This window comes from Oncorhynchus keta, chromosome 12 (genome assembly GCF_023373465.1).
Source record: "Oncorhynchus keta strain PuntledgeMale-10-30-2019 chromosome 12, Oket_V2, whole genome shotgun sequence".
NCBI classification, from domain to species: Eukaryota; Metazoa; Chordata; class Actinopteri; order Salmoniformes; family Salmonidae; genus Oncorhynchus; species Oncorhynchus keta.
The window spans coordinates 37,974,936-37,987,610 of NC_068432.1; the positions used below are offsets into that span (position 1 = coordinate 37,974,936).

The following is a 12,675-nucleotide window of genomic DNA, read 5'->3' on the forward strand; positions in this document are numbered from 1 at the left end:
GTGCCTCTCTCTCTCTGTGCCTCTCTCTCTCTGTGCCTCTCTCTCTGTGCCTCTCTCTCTCTCTGTGCCTCTCTCTCTCTGTGCCTCTCTCTCTCTGTGCCTCTCTCTCTCTGTGTCTGTCTGCCTCTCTCTCTGTCTCTCTCTCTGTGTGTCTCTCTCTCTCTGTGTATCTCTCTCTCTGTGTCTCTGCCTTTCTCTCCCTCTGTGTCTCTGCCTCTCTCCCTCTGTGTCTCTGCCTCTCTCCCTCTGTGTCTCTGCCTCTCTCCCTCTGTGTCTCTCTCTCTCTGTGTCTCTCTCTCTCTGTGTCTCTCTCTCTCTGTGTCTCTCTCTCTCTGTGCCTCTCTCTCTCTGTGCCTCTCTCTCTCTGTGCCTCTGCCTTTCTCTCGCTCTGTGTATCTGCCTCTCTCTCGCTCTGTGTATCTGCCTCTCTCTCTCTGTGTCTCTGCCTCTCTCTCTGTGTCTCTGCCTCTCTCTCTCTGTGTGTCTCCGCCTCTCTCTCTCTCTGTGTCTCTGCCTCTCTCTCTCTGTGTCTCTGCCTCTCTCTCTCTGTGTCTCTGCCTCTCTCTCTCTGTGTCTCTGCCTCTCTCTCTCTGTGTCTCTGCCTCTCTCTCTCTGTGTGTGTCTCTCTCTCTCTGTGTCTCTGCCTCTCTGTGTCTCTGCCTCTCTCTCTCTCTGTGTCTCTGCCGCTCTCTCTCTGTGTCTCTGCCTCTCTCTCTCTCGCTCTGTGTCTCTGCTCCTCTCTCTCTCTCTCTCTCTCTCTGTGTCTGCCCCTCTCTCTCTCTCTCTCTCTCTCTCTGTGTCTCTGCCTCTCTCTCTCTGTGTCTCTGCCTCTCTCTCTGTGTCTCTGCCTCTCTCTCTCTGTGTCTCTGCCTCTCTCTCTCTGTGTCTCTGCCTCTCTCTCTCTGTGTGTCTCTGTCTCTGTGTCTCTGCCTCTCTCTCTCTGTGTCTCTGCCTCTCTCTCTCTGTGTCTCTGCCTCTCTCTCTCTCTGTGTCTCTGCCTCTCTCTCTCTCTCTGTGTCTCTGCCTCTCTCTCTCTGTGTCTCTGCCTCTCTCTCCCTGTGTCTCTGCCTCTCTCTCTCTGTGTCTCTGCCTCTCTCTCTCTCTGTGTCTCTGCCTCTCTCTCTCTCTGTGTCTCTGCCTCTCTCTCTCTCTCTGTGTCTCTGCCTCTCTCTCTCTCTCTGTGTGTCTGCCTCTCTCTCTCTCTCTGTGTCTCTGCCTCTCTCTCTCTCTGTGTCTCTGCCTCTCTCTCTCTCTGTGTCTGTCTCTCTCTCTCTCTCTGTGTCTCTGCCTCTCTCTCTCTCTCTGTGTCTCTGCCTCTCTCTCTCTCTCTCTGTGTGTCTCTGCCTCTCTCTCTCTCTCTGTGTGTCTCTGCCTCTCTCTCTCTCTGTGTGTCTCTGCCTCTCTCTCTCTCTGTGTGTCTCTGCCTCTCTCTCTCTCTCTCTGTGTCTCTGCCTCTCTCTCTCTCTCTCTCTCTGTGTCTCTGCCTCTCTCTGTGTCTCTGCCTCTCTCTGTGTCTCTGCCTCTCTCTGTGTCTCTGCCTCTCTCTGTGTCTCTGCCTCTCTCTGTGTCTCTGCCTCTCTCTGTGTCTCTGCCTCTCTCTGTCTGTGTTTTCTGTGCTCTCTCTGTCTGTGTTTTCTGTGCTCGCTCTCCGTTATAAAAGGTCATGTAAAAACCCAAACCGGTCAACACATCAATATCAGTTTATAGTAAAATATGGTATACCGCCCAGCCCTAAGGGAGCAGTTTGCATCTTCATCAACAACAAATGGTTGCTCACCCATCTTGGAATACCAGATGGTCAAATGCTGACCCTTCTACCTCCGAGGCAGTTTTCAGCTGTTATCGTGACTGTTGTAAACATTCCACCTCAGGACAAGAAAAATAACAATTTGGCACTGAACCAACTATAAACAAGCGGAAAAACTTGCAACCGGAGGCTGCTTTCCTTGTTTCCGGCAATTCACTCTCGAACATAGCTCAGTGTACAACCCTTTGGTTGATGTTGATCTGTAGGGTAGCTCAGTGTACAACCCTTTGGTTGATGTTGCTCTGTAGGGTAGCTCAGTGTACAACCCTTTGGTTGATGTTGATCTGTAGGGTAGCTCAGTGTACAACCCTTTGGTTGATGTTGCTCTGTAGGGTAGCTCAGTGTACAACCCTTTGGTTGATGTTGCTCTGTAGGGTAGCTCAGTGTACAACCCTTTGGTTGATGTTGCTATGTAGGGTAGCTCAGTGTACAACCCTTTGGTTGATGTTGCTCTGTAGGGTAGCTGGTCCTTCTGTAGCTCAGTTGGTAGAGCATGGCGCTTGTAACGCCAGGGTAGTGGGTTCGATCCCCGGGACCACCCATACGTAGAATGTATGCACACATGACTGTAAGTCGCTTTGGATAAAAGCGTCTGCTAAATGGCATATATTATTATCTGTAGGGTAGCTCAGTGTACAACCCTTTGGTTGATGTTGCTCTGTAGGGTAGCTCAGTGTACAACCCTTTGGTTGATGTTGCTCTGTAGGGTAGCTCAGTGTACAACCCTTTGGTTGATGTTGATCTGTAGGGTAGCTCAGTGTACAACCCTTTGGTTGACGTTGCTCTGTAGGGTAGCTCAGTGTACAACCCTTTGGTTGACGTTGCTCTGTAGGGTAGCTCAGTGCACCCCTTTGGTTGATGTTGCTCTGTAGGGTAGCTCAGTGTACAACCCTTTGGTTGATGTTGCTCTGTAGGGTAGCTCAGTGCACACCCCTTTGGTTGATGTTGCTCTGTAGGGTAGCTCAGTGCACACCCCTTTGGTTGATGTTGCTCTGTAGGGTAGCTCAGTGCACCCCTTTGGTTGACGTTGCTCTGTAGGGTAGCTCAGTGCACACCCCTTTGGTTGATGTTGCTCTGTAGGGTAGCTCAGTGTACAACCCTTTGGTTGATGTTGCTCTGTAGGGTAGCTCAGTGTACAACCCTTGGGTTGATGTTGATCTGTAGGGTAGCTCAGTGCACACCCCTTTGGTTGATGTTGCTCTGTAGGGTAGCTCAGTGCACACCCCTTCGGTTGATGTTGCTCTGTAGGGTAGCTCAGTGTACAACCCTTTGGTTGATGTTGCTCTGTAGGGTAGCTCAGTGTACAACCCTTTGGTTGATGTTGCTCTGTAGGGTAGCTCAGTGTACACCCCTTTGGTTGATGTTGCTATGTAGGGTAGCTCAGTGCACACCCCTTTGGTTGATGTTGATCTGTAGGGTAGCTCAGTGTACACCCCTTTGGTTGATGTTGCTATGTAGGGTAGCTCAGTGCACACCCCTTTGGTTGATGTTGCTATGTAGGGTAGCTCAGTGCACACCCCTTTGGTTGATGTTGCTCTGTAGGGTAGCTCAGTGTACACCCCTTTGGTTGATGTTGCTATGTAGGGTAGCTCAGTGTACAACCCTTTGGTTGATGTTGATCTGTAGGGTAGCTCAGTGTACAACCCTGTGGTTGATGTTGCTATGTAGGGTAGCTCAGTGTACAACCCTTTGGTTGATGTTGATCTGTAGGGTAGCTCAGTGTACAACCCTGTGGTTGATGTTGCTATGTAGGGTAGCTCAGTGTACAACCCTTTGGTTGATGTTGATCTGTAGGGTAGCTCAGTGTACAACCCTGTGGTTGATGTTGCTATGTAGGGTAGCTCAGTGCACACCCCTTTGGTTGATGTTGATCTGTAGGGTAGCTCAGTGTACAACCCTTTGGTTGATGTTGCTCTGTAAGGGAACTCAGTGCACACCCCTTTGGTTGATGTTGCTCTGTAGGGTAGCTCAGTGCACACCCCTTTGGTTGATGTTGCTCTGTAGGGTAGCTCAGTGCACACCCCTTTGGTTGATGTTGCTATGTAGGGTAGCTCAGTGCACACCCCTTTGGTTGATGTTGCTCTGTAGGGTAGCTCAGTGCACACCCCTTTGGTTGATGTTGCTATGTAGGGTAGCTCAGTGCACACCCCTTTGGTTGATGTTGCTATGTAGGGTAGCTCAGTGCACACCCCTTTGGTTGATGTTGCTGTGTAGCCTGTGGACACAGTAGCATCACCACCGTCAGACCTCTGGTAAATTGAAGCATATCCCTGTTTCAATCCTCATGTTAAAACGCCTCTCAAACACAGTCAACCACCCTGTCTCTGTCTCGGTCTCTTCCCTCTTTCTCCTGCTTTTCTGTTAGCACAGAAGGGGTGGTTGTTGCGATAACAGAAGGGAAATATATATCATAAAGAGGAGTGATCCCACCCACATCATCCCTCCATCCCCCTGCTCTCACAGCCCTTACCCCTCCGCTAGTCACAACACAGTCCATCCCCCTCTTTCCTCCATCCCCCTGCTCTCACAGCCCTTACCCCTCCGCTAGTCACAACACAGTCCATCCCCTCTTTCCTCCATCCCCCTGCTCTCACAGCCCTCACCCCTCTGCTACAGTCACAACACAGTCCATCCCCCTCTTTCCTCCATCCCCCTGCTCACAGCCCTCACCCCTCTGCTACAGTCACAACACAGTCCATCCCCCTCTTTCCTCCATCCCCCTGCTCTCACAGCCCTCACCCCTCTGCTACAGTCACAACACAGTCCATCCCCCTCTTTCCTCCATCCCCCTGCTCTCACAGCCCTCACCCCTCTGCTACAGTCACAACACAGTCCATCCCCCTCTTTCCTCCATCCCCCTGCTCTCACAGCCCTCACCCCTCTGCTACAGTCACAACACAGTCCATCCCCCTCTTTCCTCCATCCCCCTGCTCTCACAGCCCTCACCCCTCTGCTACAGTCACAACACAGTCCATCCCCCTCTCCAACCCGTTCCTTTCATCCCCCACGTTGCCAAGACCTGAGGAGACTGAGGAAGGAGTGTGGGAACCGGAAGAAAGGATAATATGGTGGGGGAAAAGGGACGATTAGGTGTTCTGAGACAACATGTATGGCTTTGATACAACAAGACTGGGGGGAGGGGGGGGAATAAGAAAAAGGAACAGCACGTCAGAAATCAGCTCAATGTAATTTAAGAATCCATAGAATCTGACCACTTCTGGGAGAACTGGATCACACAACAAAGAGTTATCTATCCAAAATGGAGATAAACCATCTTTCTGGCTCTATAACGAAGAACAAACAGCAACATCATATACATGATCAATTACAAATCTTAGAATCAGCTATTAAAAGACAACAGAACCCAATGGATTCTCCAATTACATTGAATGAACTAAAGAACATAATACAAAAACTGCAACTCAAAAAGGCCTGTCGTGTTGATTGTATCCTAAATAAAATAACATATACAGACCACAAATCCCAATGTGCTATACTTAAACTCTTTAACATCATCCTTGGCTTTGGAATCTTTGGAACCAAGGACTGATCACTCAAATCTACAAAAGTGGAGACAAATTTGACCCCAATAACTACCGTGGGAAATGCATCTACAGCAAATTGCTGCCACCCGGCCAAACTGAGCAATCGGGGGAGAAGAGCCTTAGTCAGGGAGGTGAACAAGAACCCAATGTTCACTCTGACAGAGCTCCTCTGTGGAGAAGAGAGAACCTTCCAGAAGGACAACCATCTCTGCAGCACTCCACCAAGTAGGCCTTTACGGTAGAGTGGCCAGATGGAAGCCGCTCCTCAGTAAAAAGCATGACAGCCCACTTGGAGTTTGCCAAACGTCCCTTAAAGACCCTCAGACCATAAGAGTTCTCATGGTCTGATGAAACCAAGATTGAACTCTCTCACTGTATATATCAACAAATTGGCGTGGGCACGAGAACCACCTGCAGCACCCGGCCTCACACACTAGAATCTGAAGCAAATTGTCTACTGTTTGCTGATGATCTGGTGCTTCTGTCCCCAACCAGGGAGGGTCAACAGCCGCACCAAGATCTTCTGCACAGATTCTGTTAGACCTGGGCCCTGACAGTAAATCTCAAGTGGGACAAAAATAATGGTGTTCCAAAAAAGGTCCAGTTGCCAGGACCACAAACACAAATTCCATTTAGACACCGTTGCCCTAGAGCACACAAAAAACGACACATATCTCTGCCTAACCATCAGCGCCACAGGTAACTTCTACAAAGCTGTGAATGACCTGAAAGACAACGCAAGAAGGGCCTTCTATGCTATCAACAGGAACATAAAATTAGAAATCCCAATTAGGATCTGGTAAAAAATACTTGAATCAGTTAGAGAACCCATTGCCCTTTATGGTTGTAAATGTACCATAAATGTACCATATCATATGGAGACAGAAACAAACATTTGACCTTATCATAAGTAGACATAATTGCAAATGATGAAATCCTTCCAATAGAAAAAAAACGAAACAATTTAGTTACGAATTTAACTATAATTAAAAACTCTTCACATGGGATGATTTCACTAAACAACAAAAGGGAATATTGAATGATCCCCAACGATCCATCACATCTCCCAAAACATTTTCAACATACATCTGTAAAATTATAGACTACAAACTAAAGCTTGGGTTGTCTTCCTCTCACGCTTCCATGTCTTCTCCCTGGATCAATGTCCACCTCTTGAACATCCAACTCTGAGGCCTCATTTTCACTGTCACTTTCCAACCTGGTTGAGGATGGCTCGTTGTCCAGCTCAAAAGGCCTCAAATTTGCCAAGTCCCTTCCACCAGGTGGCTGATGAGATATGTTGGCACGACTGCCATATTGCATCTCCATCCCAAAGCCCTTGCTTGGAAGAGTACTTTGCCAGACTGCCAAGAACCTTGCCCTCATCCAGGCCAAGGTGGCGAGACACAGTAGTGATGACACCATAGGCCTTGTTGATCTCTGCACCACATGATTGCAATACAGTCTGCTTTCTCTATGATTTGCTTGACCTTCATTTGAACTCTGCTGGGTGTATGCTGGGCGAAGAACATTCAGAAATCTCTTCCAATACACATTGCCTGTGTGCATCAGAGGTGAACAAGTTGCATACACAGCTCGAGTAAGACATTCATCAGCATCTCTGACTACGTTCCTTCATTGAGTCAAAAAAAACTTCTGCTTTCAGGAGGACCATGAGCTGTTGCAATCAATTAAGTGTCTGATTAATCATTTTCACCTCGAATAGAAGTAGAGGGACTAATCAGAGGTTGCTTGTTGTGAATGCTGAGGGAACTTTATGCACTTGGCCAGATAATTCTGCATCTTTGTTGCATTCTTCACATATGATTTGGCACAGGTTTTGCAAAGGTACACATCTTTTCCTTCTACATTCGCTGCAGTGAAATGTCTCCACACATCAGATAGTGCCTGTGGCATTTTGAGAAAAGAATGAGTAAAAAACAACAAATCCAATTCCATGTTCAGATAAATAGTTAAGCAGTTAGATTAAACAACTCCTTTATAAGATACATGTTTTAAAATGAAACATGTATGGAAACAGGTGAATTAACACTCCTCAGTTAGCAGGCTCAAGCAAGCTAAAACCCACATGATAGCTAAAATTAACTCGCAGAAATTGTTAACAAGTTAGAAATTATTTAAACACACTTTGTTAGAGGCTACTATTTACTAGTTAACAAAAAAACATGTATATCATATAAAATATATTCACCCCACCCATTATTGCAATCAAAACTTACTAGAAAGCATGTAGTCTTTGACTCAGACAGTGTAGTAGTGTCGGCTCAATAGAATCTCATTAGTGCGTAAGATCTTGAGAATCAGCTGTAGATGTGATGGAAGAGTGCACTGCACATGTGATGGAAGAATGCCCTGTGCATGCAGAGGGTTGCAATTCCATTGAATTGGTGAAAGTTTAACTAAAATATTAGACAAAACCTTGTGTATCCCACAAAAAAAGGTTCACTGTTATAAGCTAACTCTTTGATGAAATTAAGCAAAATTCCTTAAAATTCCAGGACTTAATTAACTTCCCATGGAAAATCTACCAGAAAGTTTCCGATCCCTTCCAACCCTAGTTGAGAGGTCTGGGGTCCGCTCACCAACCAAGAATTCACAAAATGGGACAAACATGAAATTTAGACTCTGCATGCAGAATTCTGCAAAAAAAATCCTCTGTGCACAACATAAAACACCTAACAATGCATGCAGAGCAGAATTAGGCCCATACCTGCTAATTATCAAATTCTAGAAGAGACGGTCAATTCTACAACCATATAAAAGGAAGTGTGTCCCCAAACCATCCATAACAAATCCATAACAAAGCCATCACCTACAGAGATTAACCTGGAGAAGAGAGTCCCCTAAGCAAGCTGGTCCTGGGGCTCTGTTCACAAACACAGACCCCACAGAGCCCCAGGACAGCAACACAATTAGACCCAACCAAATCATGACAAAACAAAAATATAATTAATTGACACATTACAAAGAATTACACAAAAAAACAGAGGAAACTGGAATGCTATTTGGTCAAAAACAGAGAGTACCTGACCACTATGACTGACCCAAACCTAAGGAAAGCTTTGCTATGTACAGACTCATAGCCTTGCTATTGAGAAAGGCCGCCGTAGGCAGACGTGGCTCTCAAGAAAAGACAGGCTATGTGCACACTACCCACAAAATGAGGTGGAAACTGAGCTGCACTTCCTAACCTCCTGCCAAATGTATGACCATATCAGAGACGCATATTTCACTCACAGACCATATTTCACTCACAGACCCACAAATCCAATTTTGATAAACTCCCATATCTATTGGGTGAAATACCACAGTGTGCCAGCAGCAAGACTTGTGACCTGTTACCAAAAGAAAAGGTCAACCAGTGAAGAACAAACACCATTGTAAATACAACCCATATTAATGTTGATTTATTTTCCCTTTTGTACTGTAACTATTTGCACATCGTTATAACTGTACATAGCCGTAATTCCATTTTAAATGTATATTCCTTGTAAACCTTTGTGAGAGTAATGTTTACTGTTCATTTTTGATTGTTTATTATCTATTTCACTTGCTTTGGTCATGTAAACATGTTTCCCATGCCAATAAAGCCCTTTGAATTGAATTGAAAGAACACGAGCGAGAAAGTGAGAGAGCGAGCACAAAAAGGAGGAGTCCTTTGTTTCCATTCCAACAGCAGGGGGTGTGGAGACAGGGAGGGAGCCTGCCTGGTGTTAAGAGCTGAACACACAGAATGCATCCATGGGAGGGGGGGGGTCTCCTGGGGCAAAATGAGTGTATGGCTGGGATAGACTCCCATTCAGAGAGAGGGACAGGTGGAGGCAGGCTTTTAGGTCTATGGACATAATTATGCATTAACTCAGAGACACATGGGCAGCAAGACCAAACAACTCCCCTCCTCCCCTGAGATAAAGCAAGGTGAGACACACACACACCACCCTTCTTCACCCTGTGTTGTAAGTGATGATGCCCCTACCCTCAGTAACCCTCCCTGACATTTGATTGGCAGCTGACTGGGACCGAGAGATAGACTGACTGGAATGGCCAGACCCCAGAGGGCAGTTAATGGATGCCATAAATTACATTGTGCTTCTATCTCAAAGTCCTCTGTGGGGGAGTAGTGTGTGTGTGTGTGTGTGTGTGTGTGTGTGTGTGTGTGTGTGTGTGTGTGTGTGTGTGTGTGTGTGTGTGTGTGTGTGTGTGTGTGTGTGTGTGTGTGTGTGTGTGTGTGTGTGTGGAATGGGTTGCATCAGTCAATACCAATCACGGAAGTAAATCTCATCGGAGGCATGCGGTGCTCCCATCCATCTTTCCCAGGGCAGAGCAGTGGTTTCCTGCCTTTGCCTCTGCTGTCTGACTGCACTCAGACTCAGAGGAGATCGTTCTAACAGATATTACATTATTGACAGGACAGAGAGGAAATTACCAAACACAGCAGATGGCAAGGCTTCGGAGACCATTAACTACAGTCTGGCTTTAGACACTGGCTCTGGCACGCTCTGCATGATGCCATCACAATCACTACACACAACAAAACCAGTAGGAGATGTGGGTGCGTCAAGAATTTCTGGCAAACTATCCCAACGCTGTCTATTGAATGGGATGGGAAACTTTACAACAAAAAGTGACCATAGAGCATGGAGTTTATGCAATTGACTGTGTGTGTGTACGTGTGTGTGTGCATATTCCCTACAATACTGCAGGGAGACAGAGAGAAGGACAGGGTAAAAGCTCAGAAAAATCCTCTCATCCACCTCTGTCGGCCTGCATGCAAATATCCCACCACAGAGCAGGGTGGCAGTGGCTCTGTGCCATGGATGTCCCTCTGAGTGCAGCACAGCAAAGTGACTCAGTTCTTCTCTCTCCACAGCCTGGGAGGGCATGTGTCCAATGACAGCACTACATGGTAATAACTAAGTGACCTTACTGAAACAGACAGCTCCACTGATTATGCTGCTGCCACTGACAGAACCATGAGTCTCTGTTGTGTGTGTGTGTGTGTGTGTGTGTGTGTGTGTGTGTGTGTGTGTGTGTGTGTGTGTGTGTGTGTGTGTGTGTGTGTGTGTGTGTGTGTGTGTGTGTGTGTGTGTGTGTGTGTGTGTGTGTGTGTGTGTGTGTGTGTGTGTGTGTGTGTGTGTGTGTGTGTGTGTGTGTGTGTGTGGTATTGTGACTGGTGTGTATCACAGTAGGGGCCGGTCTTTACAATATCTCAGCTTTCAGATTGACCTCTAAACACAAAAGGGGAACCATTCCAATGTCCTTCACTAGGGGCCTTCATGTAGAAGTTGGCATTTATAAACACTGAACTTGATTTGAGAAAGTGCTTATCCTCCCTCAAACTGTAGACCATGTGTACGCACAGCTTCTAGTGGTTGAAGGATTGCATTGCAGGGAGGCAAAAGTAGACTAGTAGCCTTGTGCAAATGACAAATATATGATGACCCTCACTCATAACAAAAAAATAGGTAGCTAAATATAATAAGATGCAATCATTTTCCGTTAGTGAGAAGAGCCAAAACCAATGCATTTTAAAGGCATTTGAAATATCCACCTATTTCCTATTTATTCATTTCCATGATCGTTGCAGAATCAATTCTACGCTTTTTCTGCCTGTGAAGGTTTCATACTTCTGAAATAATCTGTAGGCCTACAACAAGTTAGGATAGGCTACCATTCGTCCCATCTCTCATTTCATTGGATTTTGCGATCTGATCCGAAGAGCAGTTTAATGGTAGGATCAGACGGATCAGCTGTTCCATTGACGTTTGTAGGCTACGTCGGAATACTGTCACGTCAAATTTCTTGAGTAGGCAATATGTACATTTATAAACATACTACATATAATCACAACCATTGCAGAATAGTAGCCATACAACAACCGCGCACATCTCTTCTTTAAATTGTGCATACTAGAAAGGCTATTATCATTTCTAGTTTTCGCATCTGAAAGGAACCTCTGAATATAGCAGGTGAACATACAGTTGATATTTGCATGGAAGTGCGTAGGCCTACTGTATCCCCCCCAGAAGTATACAATGTTTCAGATTTCACGGACAGTGAAGCATATTTAGGTTCAGGAAAAAGTAAATACAAAACCTTTAATTCAAACGATCTGTTTACAGGTCCACAACAATTAATAAAACCTTCTTGTCTTTCAGAAATAGTCAGATACAGCAAATGTCAGTGCGAAATAAATCATTCTGCCAACACCTCCAAAGACATTTGATCAAGTTCGCCATTGCTATTTCCTATTTAGGTACCGTCTTGGCCTAATTCCAATACCAAAGTATACAGCAAATAATGGCGTTATCGGCACCATAAAAGGTTTCTGGAGAAGTCTGATTCATAACGGAAACATGTGCAGATATATAGTGTGAAATGTACACAACAGTTATAAATGAGGCCCCAGGTCATCTCGGCATCTACCTTCCAACCTGAGCTGGCACAAACACACAGCTGCAGCCTTCCCCTCTCATTGGTTCAATTTGTTCTCATTTCCACCAGTGTGTTGGACTAAGATTAATCAGGGGAAGTGTTATGTAGAGGAGGAGAGAAGAAAAGAAAGAGAGGAGTGTTGCTGTAAGAGTTGATTCAATGAATTCCTCTGGCTACTTAGGCGATGCTAAATGAGAAAACATTACACAGTCCTTCTGCCTCTAAAGCCGTCTAGCAGGGTCTTCTAAACCTTTAGCAGCTCTAGTCTTCAGAGAGTTTGTGAGATGTCGGCTAAATGTCTTGTTTCAAAGAAGGGCTATTCTATCTTTGTCAACCGTGTCATTATGATTGAAAACCAAATCAGATTTCATCTAGCCTAAACATCTCTATAAGTATTTACATTGTGGGATCGAACCACTGCATTTCCCTGAATACGTTTTACTATGTCTGTCTGAAGAAGAAAGAATAAGCTTGTGAATTGCAATCCCCTCTGTTTTCAATAGACATACTGAGGAGGGTATAGAGTTCACAACATTTATTCTGTGTGTGTTCTTTAAAATGGAAGATCAATTCAGTCACACGCTCAGCATACATGTTGAAACCTCACTGTGTGGTGTGAGTGGGGAAGAACAGACAGGCCTACAGTTCTGACCTGTTCACCAAAGGGGGAGCGGTTAGACAACTAACAGCTGTGAACAAACAAGACAAATGTCTTTGTTTGTTACTGTAACTCAAGCCTTTAGCATTCTTTCTGACTACAGCAGGACTAGGAGCAGTACATGGAAGCCATCTTGATGTAAATCTGATAAGACGGGTAAAAAATGTATTATAATAAAAACCTTTTTTTATATATATATATATATATTT

General features: G+C 45.6%; 2 protein-coding genes across 2 annotated transcripts in view; one reads left to right on the forward strand and one right to left on the reverse strand.

The window, feature by feature from the left end:
- LOC118380885 (putative cytochrome P450 120) overlaps positions 1-12,675 on the forward strand; it is a 345,267-nt gene that overhangs the window by 191,229 nt on the left and 141,363 nt on the right. The window lies entirely within an intron of this gene.
- LOC118371101 (poly [ADP-ribose] polymerase tankyrase-1-like) overlaps positions 1-12,675 on the reverse strand; it is a 178,274-nt gene that overhangs the window by 80,096 nt on the left and 85,503 nt on the right. The window lies entirely within an intron of this gene.